Raw genomic sequence first — 22,618 nt, forward strand, 5'->3', positions numbered from 1 at the left:
AAATGGAAAAAGATTTGAACAGACACTTCTCCAAAGAAGATATACAAATGGCTAAGAAACACAAGAGAAAACGCTCAAAATCCCTAGCTATTAGGGAAATGCAAGTCAAAACAGCAATGAGGTACCATCTTACTCCCATAAGACTGGCAACCATCAAAAAATCAGAAGACTACAATTGTCAGAGAGGATGTGGAGAAATAGGAACAATCATCCACTGCTGCTGGGAATACAGAATGATCCAGCCATTCTGGAGGACAGTTTGGCAGTTTCTCAAAAAGTTAGCTATAGATTTGCCATATGACCCAGCAATTCGACTGCTGGGTATATATCCAGTAGAACTGAAAACAAAGACACAAGCTAATATATGCACACCAATGTTCAATAGCATCAGTATTCACAATTACCAAAAGTTGGAATCAACCCAAATGCCCATCAACAGATGAATGGATAAATAAAATGTAGTATATACATACAATGGAATACTACTCACCTATAAGAGGAAATACAGTACAAACACATGTGTAACATGGATGAATCTTGAAAACCTTATGTCGAGTGAAGAAACCCAGACATTGAAGGGCAAATACTACATGACCTCTCTGATATGAAATAAGTAAACCAAGCTGTCTCAGAGAGCTACAGATTGGATGATAAACTTATAGGAAGTTGAGGGGTAGAGGAAGATTGTGAGCTAACACCTCCCAGGGTGAAATCTATGATAAACTGGCTGTAAGTGTTTGTACAGGGAAGGGTAAGATGGAGACATAGGGATACCTTTGGGTGGGGTTTATGTGCTTGAGGGGGGCTAGGGTTGGGAGGATGGGTCAGATGACTCAAGGAATTGGGGGGAGTGCTAGGGGGAGCCGTTGAATTTGGTAGAATGTCATGTATATGGTTGAAACTATACTGATGAGAAAACTGTTTTGAAAATATAATAAGGAAGGATCACATGTTTAAGGTACTTAAGGGGAGGATCATCTGATCCAGGGGGAAGCTTCTAGGGAGTATGTGAGTTCTCATTTAGTCATTCTGTGTTTTATCATTGGGTGGAGACCCATACAATGAGTGTGAATGTGTACGCACATTGTGGGGAGACCTGATGTTCCCAAAGAGAGAGAATTGTGTCTCTCGAGGGAATTGGTGGCTCCCAGTGGTTTAGGGCAGTCAAGTATGTCAAGTCCTCAACATTGTTGGAAGTATCTCTGAATATGGTCCTTCAAGTAATGAAGATTGATTGTCATGGTGGGCCCTGAGGGGAGGGAGAAAGAGGTGTTGAATACATGATATCAGTGTAACTGTGGGTCAGTGAACGTGTACCACAAGATCATGCAATGATGGATATAGGACATGTTAAATTACACCAAAAATGTATAAAAGTCTATAGTCTAAAATATAAACCATAATTTAAAACTTAAGATAACTAAAAATTTAGGAAATTGTGTAGCCTGAAATATAAACCATAATGTAAACCCAAATGGAAACATGTTTGAAAGCTATTGTTTCAATCTGTACATCAGCTGCAGCAAATATAATATGAACATGTAAAAAGATCCTTGCTGGGGAAGGGAAAAAGGGTTTGATGTTGGTTATGTGGGAGTACCATATATTGTATATGTGAATTACTTGTAATCTAAAACTTATGTGAAGACAAACTTAATAATTAGTACAAAAAAAAAAGAAAGGATGTAGACACAGGACGAAATGGAAGAAATTGCCTTGTTACTGTATATACAGGGCAACACCTATAGCAGTGATGAAAGGCAAAATGTCAAAAACAAAGCTTTTTCATTTTTTCATACCCCAATTTATTTTTCCTTTATTTAATTTTTCTAAATTACTATGTATTCTATATCTAACCTTTAAAACCATTACTATATTCCATTTTACTATTAATGGAACCTGGCAATATATTGGGCTTCCTTTCTGAAGAAGTTTGGGACTACAGAGTGGTTCAACTATGGTGGGGAAGGAGCACTTGTGTGGGGTGATATTGGTGGGGTGCAGATGGTTGGGAGGGAGTTCTCCAGGGTATGTATACAGGGTACATAGAAATTTTGTATATTTTCATATTGGTTTCAATTGGAAATGACAGCTGAGAGAGTGCTGAGTTCCTGGCCAGGGGAGCTCTATCACATTCCCTAATGGAACAGCAACAACCCCCCAAGTGCAATGGCAAAGACCAACAAAGATGGATGGTCTAATGATGCGCCCTTGATACTGATGGCTCTGATTGTGAGCCTGTGTGCCTGAAATATGAACTAGGCCTATAGTTGTGGGGTGCCTAAGTGTTACCTCATGAGTGCCTCCATGTTGCTCAAATGTGGCCACTCTCAAAGCCAAACTCAGCATGTAGATGCAATGCCTTCGCCCCAGCATGGGACATGACTCCAAGGGATAAGCCTCTCTGGTGCTGAGGGATTACTCCCAAGCACCAGCTGATGATGTAAGTAAAACAAGACCTTGAATAAAGGGGTCGAAGCAGACTGGCAAAATATCTCAGCCTACATGTAATATCAGGTGTTAAAAACTGCTTTTTCACTTTGGGTAAAAGGGAGAAATGGAAAAGACAAATGAGTTTATATGGCTATGAGTCTTCAAAAAAGAGTCAGGAGGTCTTCAGATGGGTCACGCTTACCCACGCCTCAGCGGGGTACCAGAGATAGCCAAGGTAGGTGGAAACCCAGGTATTGGTTCTCCTGAGTGCTGCAGAGATCCACAGGTTCTATGGTCATGGCAGATGGCTCTGGAGTTCATGGCCATGTCAGTTGGTCCTACTTTGCAGTTTTTTGTTCCTGAGTGTGATGGAGTTGGACTCAGATATGACCTTTCTACACATGCCTCTTCTGTTACTTTTACTGGACCAGTGGATGGCATTTGGTTTGGTGTATACTCAGGAGTCCTGAATCTCCAGACTGTCCATGTGATGGCCAGGCCCTGGGCCTCAGCATACTTGCAGCTCCTACCCTCTGGTTTGTTGGACTTAGCCTGGCCAGCTGACAGGGAGGTGAAGAGGGTCAACCACCACACCAGGTTGCCAAGAGTGCCTATGGCTGCAAGCAGGAGAATTTCATCCATCATCCATGTGGAAACTAAGTCCCCTCTTGATGTAGAGGGGGACTGGACATAACTATCCCAGGGTCCACAGGATGGAGGAATAGAGTATGGATTAGAGTGGACTTACTGGTGTTCTACTGGGGAACTATTGTGATTAGTAAGGGAAGAAATTGTAGTAGTGATGTGGAGAGGGTGGCCACTGTGGCTGCTGATGGTTGGGAGACAGAGGAACAGATATGGTGTGGGGGACTTTTCAGGATTTGGAGTTGTCCTGGGTGGTGCTGCAGGGATGGATGCTGGACGTTGTGTTTCCTGCCATGGCCCACTGTGTGGACTGGGGGAGAGTGTCGACTACAATGTGGACCACTGTCCATGTGGTGCAGCAGTACTCCAGAATGTATTTGCCAGGTGCAGTGGATGTGCCGCGATGATGGAAGAGGTTGATGATGTGGGATGGGTGGAGTGGGTTGGGTGGGGGGTATATGGGGACCTCATATTTTTTTAATGTAACGTTAAAAGAAAATAAAGAAGAAAAAATAAATTAATTTAAAAAATTGTCATTGCTAGTTAATTTTGATCATGGCTGTCATATATAAGCATATTTTAAAAGAATCTCTCCCAACCTAATTTTAAGAAATTTCTTCCTATTCATCTTTTTATTTTCAGTGGTTCATTCCATTAAATCTTGAAATGAAGGAGGGAAGGAAGGAAAGAGGAAAGAAAGTAATGGTAGTTAAGGCTAGAAAGCCTTCCAGGTGAGTTTGGCAAGACCACTGTGCTAATCTCCAAAGTCTGGGCCTGATGCTGGGGATGGAGGCGTGGAAGTGCACTGATGATGTTGGACAGAGGAGTAACTTTAGAGATTGCGCTGGCAGTAATACAAAGGAGGAGTGGAAGGGGGAGAGTGTAGTGGCAGTGGAACTAGTTAGAGGCTATTTCAAGGGCACATGAAGGGGGAATGCCATCATTTCCAACCAGGCTGACAGTTTGGTGTTCTCTCTCCTCATCTGACCCTGTCACAATCTATTCCTCACCCAGCAACAGAATTCAATGTTTTCTGGCATAAGTCCAATCATACCACTCCTATTGGCTCTTCACATTGTTGACCTTGGTGTCCAAGGCTTGGGGATGGACCTCCTCTTCATCTTCATCCCATCCCAAGCTTCTCTTTCTCTTTCTGCTCTCCAGCAAAACTTTTGCTTTAATTTTTGAAATACACTAAGTTCTTAGCTCCCTTAAAGCCTTTTCACGGACTGTTCTCTCTGCATGGAAAATTTTTTTTTTTCTCCAGGCCTTGTTATTATCCTAATCTTTAAGATCTCAGACAAAATGGCATCTAATCAAAGAGGTCTTTACCTCACCACCTTAACTAAAGTGGCTTCCCCATTGCCCTATGTCCTCATATTATATAGGGGACATTGCTGATAGCTTACCTTTCTTCCTAATGGATTTTGTTCAGGTATTTACCCACCCCCCATTCAACCATATGTCTTAACGGAGGCTGATACAGCCCCAGCTCCAGGAAGGGGCATGCTTGGTCAATGAGTAATTATATTCCCTTTGACAGTGAGTGGTTGAGGAGTGGGCATGACAGCCAGCCCTGGACAGTTCATTCATTCACTCAACAGATATTTTCTGCAAACCTTCCATCTACCAAATGCTCTTGTACATCCTGGGAACACAGCAGTGAACAAAGCCAACAAAAATACTTGCCCTCATAGAGATTACAGTCTAGTAGGTCTAGACATGCAAGGAGTAAAGCTAGAAGTAGGGAGACAGGTTAGAAGAGATAATGAGGGTGGTGATAGTGAAGTGGAGAGATGTTGTGGGATTCTGAATATATTTCTTAATGTACTGACTGTGAGATATGAACAAAAGAGAGAAGAATCCAGGGTGATTTTTTTTTTGAGACTGGATCTATGACCATGAAACTGAGTGTAAAGGGAGAAGAGAGAGGGCCAAGGGAGCTCAGATGAAGGGGAGATGAAGGGGAACCAGCAAAAAAGAAAGGGAAGGAGTTCAAGTGAAGAAGGCATTTCAGGGAGGCTAGTGTGAGCAACTGTGTCAAGAGCTGCAGAAAGGTCAAGTAAAATAAAAATGGAGAAGTGACCCCTGGTTTCATTGACATGGAAATCACTGTTGACCTTGAAAAGAACATTTGGATTGGAGGTGGAGGCAGGAGTCTTATTGGAATTGGTTTAAGAGAGAAAAAAGTGAGAGAAATTGAAGTCAGTGAGCATAGGCTATTTTTTTCAGGAGTTTTGCTATAAATGCAAGTAGAGACATTGGGTGGTATCTGGAGGGCAAATCAGAGTCAATAGAAGGTTCATTTTATTTTGCTTTTTATTTACTTCTTTCAGGATGGGAGAAACAAGAGCATATTTACACACTCATTGGGGAGAGTCACTTGGAGCCAAGTGCTTGGTTAAGTGAGAAAGGCTAGTGTCTACTGCACAGTTCACCTGTAGTAATCTGAATGAAAATTCAAGTAGGCAGGAGCTTGTGGGGATTCTCTTCTGTTTTCTCAATGAAATAGGAAACATAGTCACCAGCTGAGAGTGAGGTGGGGGTGGAGGCATTGGAGGCATGGGAGAGAAAGGAAGGTATGAAGCTGTTAACTAGGAGAGTGGGGGAGAGAAGGACTAAGGAAATGTGATGGCAACTCAGGATTAAGTTCCTCTAAGATAATGATCATTAACTTAAAGTGAGACCAGTTGGGCTGCACGTTTTTCTCCAGGCATATTTAGCTAACAGGTACAGGTGCTGAGTAAGAGAAGAGATGGATTTAAAGAGACTTGTTGGTAAGCCTACTGCAGAATTTCTGGGAAATTTTTTCTCTTCTGAGTGGAGAGGGATCCAGATCATATGGGGTCTGAAGTTTATAGAGTTTGGGGGAGGAGGGGGCATTTTTTTCAGAAAAATAATACAAAACTTCAAATACGAAAAAGTTTATATTTAGAATGAAAAAATAAATCACAAGTTATGACTTAAAAATCTGACATCACAGGGAAGTGGATGTGGCTCAACCGATTGGGCTCCCATCCACCATATGGGAGGCCCCGCGTTCACTTTCCAGGGCCTCCTTGTGAAGGCAGGCTGGCCTGAGCTCGTGGGGAGCTGACGACCCACTCCATCGGAGAGCTGGCACAGCAAGATGATGCAACAGAGGGAGACAAGCAGATATAGAAGAACACACAGTGAATAGACACAGAGAGCAGACAGCAAACAAGCAGCAAGGGGCGGGGAGGATAAATAAAATAAAAATAAATAAATAAATCTTTTTAAAAAAATCTGATATCACAAGTTCAGCAAAACAACATATTATTTTAATTAACAGTCTAGCAATATTTTGACAGTATTTTTTCCCCTATGTTTTTGGCTAGCATATTCTTCAATTGCTTCTTTATTATGACAGTAATTTTACTCTTTAATATTTTCTATAGAAAGATAACCTAGTGTTTCCTCTAATGTGGTTGATTAAAATTTTATTTTTTTTATAATTGACAATTTAGATACATCATTTTCAGCATCACAACTTGATATTGGGAATGTCAGATAGATTTTTAAGGATATTGTCAAATTTGAAAAACCTCTATCAAGTTTCTTTCATATATGACTTCGAAAGTTTCAAGGCTTTTCACAAGCTTTCTTGTGCTGGGAATTGTGTTGCAAAGTGATAACATTCAGAAACCAGTTGGTTCAATGCCCTCCTAGTGGTTGCATATTGAGTTTTCTATTGTCTTTGTTAATGTCATCACATAATGGAAAATCAGAAAAAAAGCTAAATTTAAATATTTTCCAATATGATTCACTGCTTTTCATTAAGTGGAATATCAAGCAATCTAAGGATTTTCATTGTATGTTTTTTAGTTACCATGCTGATAGGAGAGGACTTCCATTTTGATAAGTGTGAAAGAAAATCCAATTTCCCCCCTATAATGTTACATGTTTGGTGGTAGGAAGAATTTTCCACAGACTATCTTCTGGCTCTGTTATGTTTCAAACCTTGTTTTGCCTCTAATATCCATATATTTCTGGTGATTGGAATGGTAGGGCATATGACACTACGATATCATTTCATGATTCCAGGTAAGTCAGCGCTGTAAGGAGGAAGAAGATTCTTGGAGGCCATTCCTACTCTGGGATGGCTAGCGATCACTTAGGTATGTATAGAAGCAACTGTGAACATATAAGAATATACCCCTAGATCCAAACTAAATGTATCCACAACTCAGCTCTCCCCTAGCTGGGTCCCTAAAAGACCATGGCCATTCCAGTGCCACCTGGCACATGGCAAAGAAGTGTGACAGAAGCGATGTTAGAGTGGAGAGACAGGAGCATTAACTGAAAGTGGTTAAAATATCTTTGCAAATTTTACAAAACCTGTGACAATGCAAACCCATCGGTCGACCCTTCCCAGAGTGTTGCAAGGAGCCTTGCAAGTGAGGGACACTGAAGCTTAAACTTCATTAGCGTTGTTATGAAGGTGCCTCAGTTCTTATGAGAGGCCAGGGGAAGAGCGTCTCTCTTGTTCCTGTGAACATGATTGTAGCTTCAGGTGATACCGAGAGTTGCTGCAGCTTCTTGCTCCCAGTCTGAGGATGTAGCCAATCCAAAAGATGACACAGCAGAGATAGAGACTATTTGGATCGTTGATGACATTGTTGAGCCATCGATGATTGTTGAGCCCACATTCCCTGTGAACTTCCTGTTACATGAGGTCACAAATTATTCTTTAAACCCTTTTGAGTTGAAGTTTCTACTATATGTAGCTGCAAACATCCTGATTCTCTCTGGTTATTTACTTTTAAGCACGCATAATTCTCAAAATTTATATTTTGAGGAGGTTTCTTGTTTTATTTTGTTTTCTGTTATCTCACCATGTCAGTTCCTCAAGACCTTGTCTATATTGTCCAATGCAGTATCTGTAAAAGCAAAAACAGTGCCCAGCTCAGAGTAGACACTCACTAAATATCTGTTGAATTGGATGGATGGATGGATGGATGAATGAATGAAGGAATGAATGAATGAAATACAGAGTTAACTGTGAGTGGGGCTGGCAATGAGACTTCACTTTCATCAGTTTTACACTCCCAGCTCTGCACCTTCACAGGAATGAACCCATTTCAGGGAATATATTCTCCTGGTATTTTGTGATTGCTATGCTGAGTCACTTCCATTAAAGACCTTTCTCTGCTCCACTCAGGACCAGCGACCCACTGGTTCCATCCTGTCAACAAGGCCAGGATGCTTTGAAAACTGGCTGTGCAAGCCCAAACATCGCACTGACTGGTCTCCATTTGTGGTAGTAAATGATAGGCTATCTAACAGTTAATGTAGCTGGACCTCTTGGTAGAGAAAAGAAACATTTTCTTTGGGGAGTAACTTTTTGCTACTAAATATGCTTTGTTCCTCACATCCCATCTGTCACCCCATTATGACATTTCCCCACACAGAATATCATCTGTGTTGACTCTCTTCTCTTTATTCCCTGAGTTGGCTCCTTCCTGGAGTTATCTAATGTCTTCAGCACTTTCAAAAATGTTCTCCAACAACCCACTTTCCATCTCCAGCCAGTTTCATCCTTAATTTCCCATATCAATAACTGCTTTCTACCAAAGAGCCTGTAGTGTCTCCCTGGGATCCTGGGATTGAAGGCCACATTTGTATCCTCTCAGCTTTAAGGAAGGCCATTAGATTCCCTACAGAAAGTGATTGGGAACAGTAGTATTAGCACTAGTGACAGAAGCCAGTTCCTACTAGAGCATTAGGTAGGCACAGGATGACTCTGTAAATGAGAATGTCACCAGGATACAAATCCTTTCATTCATCCTTCTTCCCTCCCTCCCTTCTTCCTTTCTCTCTCTCTCCCTCCCTTCTTCCTTTCTCTCTCTCTCTCCCTTCCTTCCTTCCCTTCTTCCATTCTTTTCTTTCTTTCTCTTTCTTTCTTTTTCTTTCTTTCTTTTTCTTTCTCTCTCTCTTTCTTTCTTTCTTTCTCCCTTTCTCCCTTTCTTTCTTTCTTTCTTTCTTTCTTTCCTTCCTTCCTTCCTTCCTTCCTTCCTTCCTTCCTTCCTTCCTTCCTTCCTTCCTTCCTTTTATTTTCTTTTCTTTTCCTCCTTCCCCTGTTCCAGACACCGCAACTGAAGCTGAAGCTACAGAAAAAAAATAAGACGATCCTTGTCTTCAAGGTGCTCACTGTCTAGTAGAGGAGAAAGACACATATCCTGGTTTGAGAAGGTAAGCACTGGGTTTTATGAGAGCCCTTAGATGGGTCATCTAAGCTGTCAGAGAGTCTCAAGGCTGTACAGAGGAGATAGATCCTATGACATGTTCTCAAAGCCAAGTTCTGGCATAGTATTTATGGACAACATTCCAGAAAGAGAGAACAACATGCACAAATGCCTAAAGGCAAGAAAGAGCATGACATGTTCAAGGAAATAATGGAATCAGTGTGGCTAATTAAACAACTGGAAGAGGAGGTTTGGGGAGTGGATTAGGTGAAACAAGGGAAATAAAAAGGAACCAGAGTATAACTGACTTTTAATGTCTTAATGGTGCATTCAAGAATTTACCCTGAGTAGTTAGAGGGAAGAAGAGATATGATGTGGGGGCATTTTGAGGACTTGGAGTTGTCCTGGGTGGTACTGCAGGGACAGATGCTGGACGTTTTATGTCCTGCCATGGCCCACTGGGTGGACTAGGGGAGAGTGTAAACTACAATGTAAACCATTATCTATATGGTGTAGCAGTGCTCCAAAATGTATTCACCAAATGCAATGAATGTCCCATGATGGTGAAAGAGGTTGTTGATGTGTGAAGAGTCAGGTGAGGGGTATGGTGGGTATATGGGGATCGCATATTTTTTAATGTAATATTTTTTTTAAAAAAGAGAGAGAAGAAAAAAGAATTTACCCTATGAGATAGGCATTGATGGATTTTCAGCAGGGAAGCAACATGATGAGATTTGCATTTCAGAAATGTTATTATGGATTCACTGTGAAAAATGGGCTGGAGAATATGTTCACCATAAGGAGACCACTTAGGGGCTGCAGCAGGAACTGAGATGAGATATAATGGTGACCTGGTCTGGGATGTAAGTGGCAGACATGGAAAACATTGAACAGTTTTGGAAAGTGTTTTGGAGACACGGTTTACTGGAATTTGCAGCTAATTGGTTGTCAAGGAGTTGCAAGAGAGAGAGAAGTCAAGATAAAGATGGGGGTAAGCAAGGCGTTCTTGAATAAGGCACATCATAAAAGAAAAGGTTGATGGATTGGACTTCATTAAAATTAAGAATTTCAATTCATCAAAAAAAATACCATTCAGAGACTGAAAGGGCAAGTCACATGCTAGGAGAAGTTATTCACTTACACATATTTGATTAAAATCTAATCTAGAATAAGTAAAGAAATCCTTCACTTCAAGAAGAGAAAAAGCAAACCAATTTAAAATTTGAGTAAAAGACTTAAGCCCTCACTCTAAAAAAAGGATTTTCAAGTAATCAATAAGCATATGGAAAGGTATTCCACATTATTAGTCATTAGGGCAATGCACCTTAACATCACAATGAGTTACCAATATACATTCCACCAGAATGCCTGAAATTTAAAAGGTTGACAGTATTAAGTGTTGGTGAGGGTGTGAAGCAATAAGACCTCTCATATAACAGCTGGAAGAAGTGTAAATTGGCACAACCACCTTGGAAAACTGTTTGGCAGCATCTACTAACATCTGCTAATGTTAAACCTATCTTGTGGCTCAGCAGTTTTGCCTCTGGATATATACCTGAGATAAATGAGTGATTATTTCTAACAAGGGAGACATACAAAAATGTTCCTATCACTGTTTCCATAAAAGCCCCAAACTGGAAACAACCCAAATGGTCATCAACAGTAGGATGAGTACATAAATATTTATATATTCATATAATGGGATACTCTGGAGCAATAAAAAAGGAACAAAGTACTGATACACTCAATGACATGCATGCATCTCACAGATAAAATGTTCGTGAAAGATGCAGGAGTATATACAATACGATTCCATTTATGTGAGCAGGCAAAACTAATCAAAGGTGATAGAAGTAAGAACAGTGGTTACTCTGGGGGATGGTACGGACTAGGGAGAGTCAACAGGGAGCCTTCTGAGTGCTAAGAATATTCCATATCATGGTAAGTGTGTTCGTTACATGTGTATACACATACATAAATATTCATTAAGCTTTACGCTTAAATTGTTTGCAATTTATTATAGTAATAAAATAGGAGTAATGGATGACTCCCAGCCTTGTAAATTGAGCAACTGGGTAGATAGTGGTGGTAGCATTGGTTGGAACAAAATTGTAGTGGTTTGTGTTGCAGGGAAAAGATGAGGTCAGATTTGGTCATTCTGAGATGGAGGTGCCTAAACACACTGAGAAATATTAGGAATTTCAGAAAAGAGATCTAGACTGGATTCTTTCATTAGTATCTATTTTCCACACAGAAGTGTATATGGTGGCCACAAAATAAGCATGGTGACGATAAGACTCAGAACCATGTATAATCACTAGCAGCGATACTTGCTTTTTGAAACTCTCATACAAAAAAAATAATAATAATGTGGGAGGTGGGGCAAGGTGGCATCTGAGTGAGTGCACCTCACAGTCTCTCCTGCAAAGAAGTGGCTGAGTAGGGTTGGCGTCCTGCCAGAGCAGGCTGTTTCAGGGGCTTGCAGGGCAGGAGGTGTCTGGACATTGATTTGGAGTCTGCGACAGAAGTGGTGCTTGTTAGAGGTAGAATTTTGGGTTTCTGACACAGAGATCAGAAGTTGTGGGAGGCAGGACCTTTCTCCCTAGGGCTGGCGCCCATAGCGATTCCTAAAAACGTTTGTTGTGCAGGGGCGTTTCCAAGCCCCGTGTTTCCCGGTCTGTGTCCGCTTAGCCCCCGTAGCCCAGCTTCACAGACCCACATACCTTGAGTCCGCAATATCCCAGGCTTCCCATTCCCGAATCCAGTGCGCCCTGAGGTCTATGATTATCCTAGCCCTCTGGTTTTGGACTGAATCTGTGAGTGCGAGAGATTTGGTGGGAGACGCAGAGGGACCAGGCAAGTGTGGGTTCAATTATCTAGTCCCCCCCAACTTTTTTTTTTTTTTAGCTTGGAGGAGAATACCAGCTGGCTTGGGGAGAGCCTTGGAAGAAAGGAGAGGCAAATCTCCTGAGAAAGCCCAATTTACCGAAATGTCCTGGGATAGGAAACTTGGTCTGGGAGAAGGTGGAGTCAGAAAATGAATTAGCCCTCCCCTAGCACACCTAACGGAGAGGGACTGTAGGACATGCCTTCCAAACTTCCAATAGCATATTTAAGGTTCCTATTGAGTTGTAGGTGCTCTCTCACTGGAAATAAAGAGTCATTGTCTTCTGTGTTGAGTTGGTTCAACAAGAACCCACTTGAGTCTCCTATCGGACACCTCACACAGCTTTCCTGCTGCCCTGGAAGAAAGGGAAATGAGGAAGGGACAAAGGGGGAACATCAGATTCCTAAGCATTTTATTTAACTGCAAAGAGGATTCCTTGCTTGAAACTTTGCTTTTTATGTGTTGGTTTGTCTTCTTGTTTTTCTTTCCTCTATCCCCCCAAGGCCCTTTTTCTTTTCCTGTTTTCTTTTTTCTTTTTCTTGCTTGACTCCCCCCCTTCCGTTGTTCCTCCTTTTTTTTCTTTTGTTCCTTGCTCTTCTTTTTTATTAATTTTTTTAATATTAGGTGCTGCAGGGAGTACGTCACATTTGCTGTGTTTCCTCATCCTCCATTTCCTCTTTTCTGTGTGGATTGATTTTGGCCACCAACACTATCCCCTTTCCTCTACATCTTTTAATGCTCCATCATTTATTGTTTCTCTTAGATTACACCTCTTTTTGTTTGGCCCCCAAATTTTTGGACTTTCTATTTCTAGTACTTTTGTTCTGTTTTCTGTCTTTTATTCACTCTTTATATTATTGTCTTTCTTTTCTCTTTCCCTCTCTCCTGAAAACACTGGCCTTTTAATTCAAACTATATTCCTCCCCATATTCAGTTGATTGTCTCATTGCAGGTACTCTACTTTAATGAAGGTTATAACTATACACAGCTTACATGAGTTTAATATCCATTCTCCTAGATCTCACATGGTTCCTCTGTTAACATTTACTATTAATATTACTATTATACATTTTCTTTCCTTACACATTTTGCTTCCTCTGGCCCTAATATTTTCCTTCAAGTGAACTTAGCCAGCAACAAAATAAAATAGAATAAGAAGAACAAAGTGACAAAAAGAAGACATAGCACATATGCAAAAACAACAACTAATTAAACCCCAAGACTAGACAAAGAAGCTAAGGAACTGATTAAACCCATCAAGATAAAATGATGTCCAGACATCAACAAAAAACTACAAACCAAACCAATAATCAGGAAAACATGGCCCAATCCAATGAACAAACAAAAACCAGGAAGAGGAGCAGAATTTCAAACAAGTAATGAGAGCTCTCAAAACATATATTAGGGGCCAATCTGATGAAGTGAAGGAAGAGATTAAGAATATGAAGAAAACACTTGGAGAGAACACAGAAGAAATTGCGATCATATGCAAAAAGATAATGGATATGATGGAGATGAACAGCACAATTCAAGAAATCAAAAATACATTCTCAGCAAATAACAACAGATTAGAAGAGGCAGAGGAAAGAATTAGTGATGTGGAGGAAAATACATATGAAATCAGATAGTAGAATTGATTGATAAAAAGATAGAAAAAATACAGCAGGGACTTAGGGATCTGAATGACAATGCAAAACTCATAAACATACACATTATAGGCATCCCAGAAGGAGAAGAGAAGGGAAAGGGGACAGGAGGGGTGTTGGAGGAAATAATGGCTGACAACTTTCCAAATCTTCTGAAGGAGAGAGATGTACGTGTCCAGGAGGCACAACACACCACAAACAGTATAAATCCCAAAAGGCCTACCCCAAGACATATACCTGTCAAATTATCCAATGCTCAAGACAAAGAGAAAATTCTAAAAGCAGCAAGAAAAAAGAGAACCATCACATACAAAGGAGGCTCCATAAGATTAAGTGCTGATTTCTCATCTGAAACCATGGAGGCAAGGAGGCAATGGTATGACATAGTCAAGGTACTAAAAGAAAAAAATTCCCAAACAAAAATACTCTATCCAGCTAAGCTAGTATTCAAAAATGATGGAGAGTTCAAAATATTCACAGATAAACAGAAACTAAGAGAGTATCCCACAAGAATCCCACCCTTCAAGAAATACTAAAGGGAGTTCTGCAGGAAGAAAGAAAAAAACAGGAAAGACAAAGTTGGAGGAGAGTGTAAGAGCAACTAAGAAGGCAGAAAGAGAAAAAAATCAAACAAAATATGACAAACACAAATCCAAAGAAAATATGGCAAATATAAGTAATTCCTTGAAAGTAATAACACTGAATGTCAATGGATTAAACTCACCTGTCAAAAGACTCAGACTGGAAGATTGGATAAGGTAATATGACCCATCTATATGCTGTCTACAAGAAACACTTGTTAGACCCAGGGATTTTAGGAGTTTGAAAGTGAATGGCTGGAAAACAATCTTACAAGCAAACAATAACCAAAAAAGGGCAGGAGTAGCTATATTAATATCAGACAAAATAGACTTTAAATGCAAAACAATTGTGAGAGACAAACATGGACAATACATATTAGGGAAAGGGATAATCTTTCAAGAAGAACAAACAATCATAAACATTTATGCTCCTAAAAAGGTAAAAAGGATGTGTCCAAATATGTGAGGCAAACACTGGAAAAACTAAGTGAAAGAATAGAGGCCTCTACAATTATAGTGTGGGACTTTAATACACCACTATCAACTTTGGACAGAACATCTCAAAAGAGAATTAATACAGAAACAAAAACTTTGAACAATACATTAGGGGATCTGGACCTAATAGACGTATACAGAACATTACACCCAAATACAGCAGGATATACATTCTTCTCAAGTGCACATGAATCATTCTCCAACATAGACCACATGGTAGTCCACAGAAAAATTCTCAATGAATTCAAAAAGATCAAACTAATACAAAATAATTTCTCTGACCAAAGTGGAATGAAGCTGGAAATCTGCAAGGGCCAGAGACCTAGATTTGGTAACAAGATATGGAAATGAAACAACACACTCTTAGAAAACCAGTGGCTCAAGGAGGAACTCTCAAAAGAGAGTTGAAACTAATGAAAATAATAACACAACATATCAAAACTTATGAGAGGTAGCAAAAGCCATAATGAGGGGGACATTTATAGCCATAAATTCATACACCAAAAAAGAAGAAAGAGCTGAAATTGAAGAACTAACTGCACACTTGGAGGAATTATTTTTTTTAAAAAAGGAACCCCAAAGAAAGAAGAAAGAAAGAAATAACAAATATAAGAGCAGAACTAAATGAAATAGAAAATAAGAAAGCACTTGAAAAAATAAACAAAACCAAGAGCTGGTTCTTTGAGAAGATGAAAAAAATCGACAAACTCTTAGCTAGACTAACAAAGGAAAAAAAGAGAGAAGATGCAAATACACAATATAAGAAATGAGACAGGAAATATCACCACTGACCCCACAGAAATAAATACTATCATAAGAGAATACTTTGAAAAACTATATTCCAACAAGAAGGACAATTTAGAGGAAATGGACAAATCCCTAGAAAAACATAAGCAGCCTACATTGAAGAAACAAGAAATTGACGATCTCAACAAACCAATCACAAGTAAAGAGAATCAGTCATTAAAACCTCCTAACTAAGAAAAGCCCTGGGTCAGACAGCTTCACAGGTGAATTCTACCAAACTTTCCAGAAAGAAATAACACCAATCTTGCTGAAACTCTTCCAAAAAATCGAAACAAAAGGATCATTGTCTAACTCATTCTATGATGCCAACATTACTCTAGTACCAAAGCCAAACAAAGACACCACAAGAGGGAAGAGGACTTGGCCCAGTGCTTATGGCATCTGCCTACCACATGGGAGGTCCGCGGTTCAAACCCCGGGCCTCCTTGACCCATGTGCAGCTGGCCCATGTGCAGTGCTGATGCACGCAAGGAGTGCCATGCCATGAAACGGTGCCCCTGTGTAGGAGAACCCCATGCACAAGGAGTGCAGCCCGGAAGGAGAGCTGCCCAGCACGAAACAAAGTACAGCCTGCCCAGGAATGGTGCCACACACATGGAAAACTGACACAACAAGATGACGCAACAAAAAGAAACACAGATTCCCGTGCCACTGACAACAGATGTGGACAAAGAACACACAGCAAATGGACACAGAGAACAGACAACCCGGGGGGGTGGGGGAGGGAGGGAGGGGAGAAAAATAAATAAAAATAAAATCTTTAAAAAAAAAAAGACACCACAGGAAAGGAAAATTACAGACCAATCTCTCTAAAGAGCCTAGACTCAAAAATCTTCAACAAGATACTTGCTAATTGTATACAACTACACATTAAATGAATTATGCACCACGACCAAGTTAAATTCATTCCTGGTATGCAAGGATGGTTCAACATAAGAAAATCAATCTATGTAATACACCACATAAATAGATGGAAAGAAAAAAATCACATGATCATATCTATAGATGCAGAAAAGCCATTTGACAAAATACTGCACCCATTCTTGGTAAAAACACTGCAAAATATCAGAATAGAAGGAAATTTTCTGAACATGATGAAGGATATATATGAAAAGCCCACAGCTAACATCATTTATAATGGTGAAATCCTAAAATCTTTCCCTCAAAGATCAGGAACAATGAAAGGATGTCCACTATCACCCCTTCTATTTAACATTATCTTAGAAGTACTTGCTCGAGCACTGAGGCAAGAACCAGACATAAAAGGCATCCAAATTGGAAAAGAAGTCAAAATTTCATTATTTGCAGATAACATGATCCTATACATTGAAAACCCTGAGAAGTTTACAAGAAAGCTTCTAAAAGTCATAAATGAGTTCAGTAAAGTCACAGGTTGTAAGATCATTGTGCAAAAATCAGTAGCATTTCTGTACACCAAAAATGAGCAATCTCAGGAGGAAATCAAGTAAAAAAATAATTATTAACAATAATAAATAAAAATTCAAATACCTAGGAATAAATTTAACTAAAGATGGAAAAGACTTATACACAGAAACCTACACAACACTGTTCAAGGAAATCAAAGAAGACCTAAATAAATGGAAGAATATTCCCTGTTCATGGATAGGAAGGTTAATATTATTAAGATGTCTGTCCTACCTAAACTGGTCTACACATTCAATGCAATCCCAGTAAAAATCAATACAGCATTCTATAATGAACTAGAAAAACTAGCTATGAAATTTATCAGGAAAGGAAAGAGGCCCCGAATGGCCAAAGACATATTGAAAAAGAAAAACAAAATTGGAGAAATCACACTACCTGACTTCAAAACATACTACAAAGCTACGGTAGTGAAAACAGCATGGTATGGGCACAAAGATAGACACACTGGCCAATGGAACTGAATTGAGAGTTCTTATATAGATCTTCATATATACAATCATATGATATTCAACAAGGTCACCAAACCCACTCAATTGGGAGAGAATGGCCTCTTCAACAAATGGAAATGGCTTCATGAACTTCACAGTCAAAGTATGAGCAGCAATAGAACAAGTAAATAAATGGGACTTCCTCAAAATTAAAGCCTTCTGCACCTCAAAGGAGTTTGTCAAGAAAGTGAAAAGAGAACCTATGCAATGGGAGGACATATTTGGTAATCATATAGCTGATTGAAGACTTACATCCTGCATATATAAAGAAATCCTATATCTCGAAAATAATAAGACAAACAACCCATTTTAAAAATAGGAAAATCATTCGAACAGACACTTCTCCAAAGAAGAAATACAAATAGCTAAAAAGCACATGAAAAAATGCTCAAAATCACTAGCTGTTAGGGAAATGAAAATCAGAACTACAATGAGATACCATCTTACTCCCATAAGATTGGCAGCTATGAAAAAAAACGAAGACTATAAGTGCTGAGGATGTGGAGGAATGGGAATACTCATCCACTGCTGGTGGGAATGCAGAAGGATCCAACCATTCTGGAGGATGGTTTGGCGGTTTCTCAAAAAACTAGGTAGAGATTTGCCGTATGACCCAGCAATTCCACTGCAGGGTATATACCCAGTAGAACCGAAAACAAGGACACAAACCAATATATGCACACCAGTGTTCATAGCAGCACTATTCACTATTGCCAAAAGTTGGGATCAACCCAAATGCCTATCAACAGATGAATGGATAAATAAAATGTGGTATATACATACAATGGAATACTACTCAGATGCAAGAATGAATACAGTACAAACACATGTGATAACATGGATGAATCTTGAGAACCTTATGTTGAGTGAAATAACCCAGGCATTGAAGGACAAATGCTATATGACCTCTCTGATATGAAATGAGTAAATCAAGCTGTCTCAGAGAGCTAGAGACCGGATGATAGGCTTAAAGGAATTTGGGGTGTAGAGGAATGTTGCGAGGTGACACCTACCTGGGTGAAATCTATGATAAACTGGATGTAAGTATTTGTACAGGGAAGGGATAAAATGGGGGCATAGGGATACCCTTGGGTGGGGCTTTGTGGGCTTGAGGAGGGGCTAGGGGTGGGAGGATGGGTAAGATGGCCCAAGAACTTGGGGGGAGGGTGGGGGGGATATTTGAACATAGGAGATTGTCAGGTATGTGGTTGAAAGTATAACACTGAGAAAACTTTTTTCAAAAATATAATAAGGAAGGTTACCTGTTTAAGATGCTTAAAGAGGAGAATCTGACAAAGGGCAGGCTTCTAGGGAGTGTGGGAGAGCTCATTTTGTCTTAGTGGGTTATATCATTGGATGGAAACCCATAAAATGAGAGTGAAGGTATATCCACATCCTGGGGAGGACTGATGTTCTCAAATAGAAGGAATTGCATCTCCCAAGAGAATTGGTGGCTCCCAATGGGTTAAGGAAGTCAAGCATATCAAGCCCTCAACATTGTTGGAAGTATCTCTGAATATGGTCCTTCAAGTAATGAAGATTGATTGTCACTCTGGGCCCTGACAATATATTAGACTTCATTTTCAAATACGTTTTGGATCACAGAGAGGTTCAGCTATGGCAGGGAGGAACACTGGTGTGGGGTGTTATTGATAGGGGGCACATGGTTGGGAGGGAGTTCTCCAGGGCACGTATACAGGGTACATAAATATTTTGGATATTTTCATAGTGGTTACTGTTAAAAATTACAACTGAGGGAGTGCTGAGTTCCTAGCCAGGGGAGCTCTATCACATTCCCCAATGAAATAGCAACAATCCCCCAAGTGCAATTGCTAAGATCAATAAAGAAGGATGGTCCAACAATGAGCCCATGATACCAATGACTATGTTTGTGAGCCTGTGTGCCTGAAATAAGAACTATGCCTAGAGCTGCAAGGTGCCTAAGAGTTACCTCCTGAGAGCCTCCATGTTCCTCAAATTTGCTCCCCAGCATGGGACATGACTCCCAGTGATGAGCCTCCCTGGTGCTGAGGGATTACTACCAAGTACCAGCTGGCAATGTAAGTAGAAAATGACCTTGAATAACAGGGTCAATTCAGAGCAGCAGAGTATCTCAGCTTATCTGTAATAGCAGGTGTTAAAAATGCTTTTTGACCTTGAATAAAAGGGGGAAATGGAAAGGACAAATGAATTTATAAGGCTGTGAGTCTCCAAAAAGAGTCAGGAGGTCGTCAGATGTGTCACCCTTATGCATGCCTCAGCAGGGTCCTAGAGACAGCCAAAGTAGATACAAGCCCAGGTATTGGTTCTCCTGAGGGCTATGGAGACCCACAGGTTCTATGGTCATGGCAGATGTAGTTCAGTGCCATGTCAGTTGGCCCTACTTCCGAGTTTGTGTTCCTCAGTGTGATGGAGTTGGACTCAGATGTGATCTTTGTTCACAAGCTTCTCCTGTTACTTTTACTGGACCTGTGGTTGGCACTGGGGTTTGGTGTATGTTCAGGGGACCTGACTCTCTGGACTGTCCAAGTGATAGCCAGGCCCTGAGCCTCAACAGACTTGCAAATCCTACCCTCTGGTTTATTGGACTTACCCCAACCAGCTGACAGGGAGGTGAAGAAGGTCAACCACCACACTGCCTACTACTGCAAGCAGGAGAATTGCATCCTTCATCCATATGGAATCTCAATATAGAGCTGGAGTGGACATAACCATCTCAGGGTCCACAGGATGGAGGAATAGAGTATGGATTAGAGTGGACTTACTGATATTCTATTCTGGAACTATTTTGCTTAGTAATGGAAGAAAATGTATCGTTGATATGGAGAAAGTGGCCATGGTCACTGCTGAGTGTAGGGAGAGGGAAGAAGAGATATGGTGTGGGGGCATTTTCAGGGCTTGGAGTTGTCCTGGGTGGTACTGCAGGGACAGTTGCTGGACAATGTATGTCCTGCCATGGCCCACTGGGTGGACTGGGGGAAAGTGTAAACTATAATACAATCCATTGTTCATGTGGTGCAGCAGTGCTCAAAAATGTATTCTCCAAATGCAATGAATGTCCCATAATTGTTGAAATGGGAGGCGTGGGGTGATGGGTGTGGGGGGTATATGGGGGCCTCATTTTTTTTAATGTAACATTAAAAAAAGACAAAAAATTTATATTTAGATTACCTAAGTGTTGCATTAGCAATGTATGGGATTTCCATGAGCCCCATTCCCTACCTCTCCCACACTTTCCCTCATTAAAACATCCTTCTTTAAAATAATAATAATAATAACGTGGCATAATGAATAAGATTGGTGAAAAATAGGTCAGTTGTTGAAGGGTTTCAAAGCTTCACTCTCAGCCTCCTTCATTACAAAGAAAAGAAAAGCCATCAGAAAACATCCTCCCTCCACAGACCACCATCCAACCGCCGTGTTTGACCGCCTCTGCCCCATGTTCTTCTCCTCACTCCGTTATCTCTACAGACAGACCAGTACCCTGGAGAGCACCACCTCTGGTCTCCCCTGCACCTTTACAAGACTCAGGATCAACCCCTCGCCCATCTGCTCACTGAGTTCATACACTGACTCTGTTCCTTAACAGATGTGGGACCCTGGGCAAGCCTCTTTGTCTTCCAGTGCCACAGTATCCTCAACTGTGAAATGGGGAGCATAAGAAAACCTATCTCCTAAGGTGACTGTGGCCATTCAATGAGATTATGCATTTAAAGTTCCTAGTGAATACCTAGTACTTGCTAGGTAGTGATATTACCTATAATGCCTCTATTGTTTCTATCAGCATTGAAGTATTCTCAAGTGTCTCCCCTCTTTAAAAAATCCCTTATGGATGCCTCGTGAGCTTCCAAATTGCCACATTTATTTGCTTGAGCATAATGAATAAACAAATAGTCTGTACAAGTTGACCTCCATTCCTTGTCTCCCATTCATTCTTCAAACTTTTCCCATTTTATCAAGGGCACCAGTGACCAGTCTGCTGCAGGATCCAATGGACACTCTTTTGTTCTCATCTTACTTAACCTTTCATGAGCATTTGCAGGGCTTTTTACAATGCTTTAAATCCTTTGGCTTTCAGAACACTACATGATATTGGTGTGCCTCCTACCATTCTGGAAGATTCTGTGTGATCTCTGTTGCCCAATCCTTTCCTACTTGAATTTTAGTTAACGTTGTATTCAAGGTTCTGTCCTAAGCCTCCCCAAGACTTCAATTACTCCCTGTGTTAGTCAAGATGGGCTATGTTATGCTGTGGTCACAAATTAGTCCTGAGACCTCAGGGCTTGAACACACAAGAAAGGTTTATTTTTAGCTTATGGACAACTCAGGGACCCAAGATGATATCTTGTCATGTCATCATCTCATGATGTGGCTTCAGTGCCTACCACATCAGGGAGGAGAGAACATGGAGAAATCCCACTCCCTCTTCACTGCTTCCAACTTCACAGTGACCCATGTCATGTTCATGGCTAAAACAAGACACATTCCTCAACCTCACTGCAAAGGAAAATGGGAAATCATTCTATGTGCTCAGTAGAAAGGAGCTGAATATGGCGATTCTATCATTTCTTCCATGCTCTCCATATGCTGATAACTTCCTAAATGATGTGACTAAATCATAACTTTTTTCTGACCTCTGAGTCTGTGTAGGTAGGATTTCTGGTTGCAAGTAATAGAGATAAAGCTCAAAAGGTATTTGCAGATAAAGTAATTTATTTTAAAGAATATTCAATTACCATGACAAATCTAGAGTCTGTGATATCAGTCAAGAATGAACCGGAACCACAGAAACTAGAATGCAGGATATACTCTAACCATCTACTGCCTTATTCTGCTGTGTGTCTACTTCATTCATTTCTTTTGTTTTTACCTGATTGTGTCTGCTCCCAGTCCTCATGGTAGAACATGAATACTGCCAGCCTCTGGGTTTCCACTGCCACTGTTTCAGTCCACAGAAGAGAACATGACTTCCCTTTGTCAGTTC

The sequence above is a fragment of the Dasypus novemcinctus genome, chromosome X (assembly GCF_030445035.2).
Source record: "Dasypus novemcinctus isolate mDasNov1 chromosome X, mDasNov1.1.hap2, whole genome shotgun sequence".
Classification (NCBI taxonomy): Eukaryota; Metazoa; Chordata; class Mammalia; order Cingulata; family Dasypodidae; genus Dasypus; species Dasypus novemcinctus.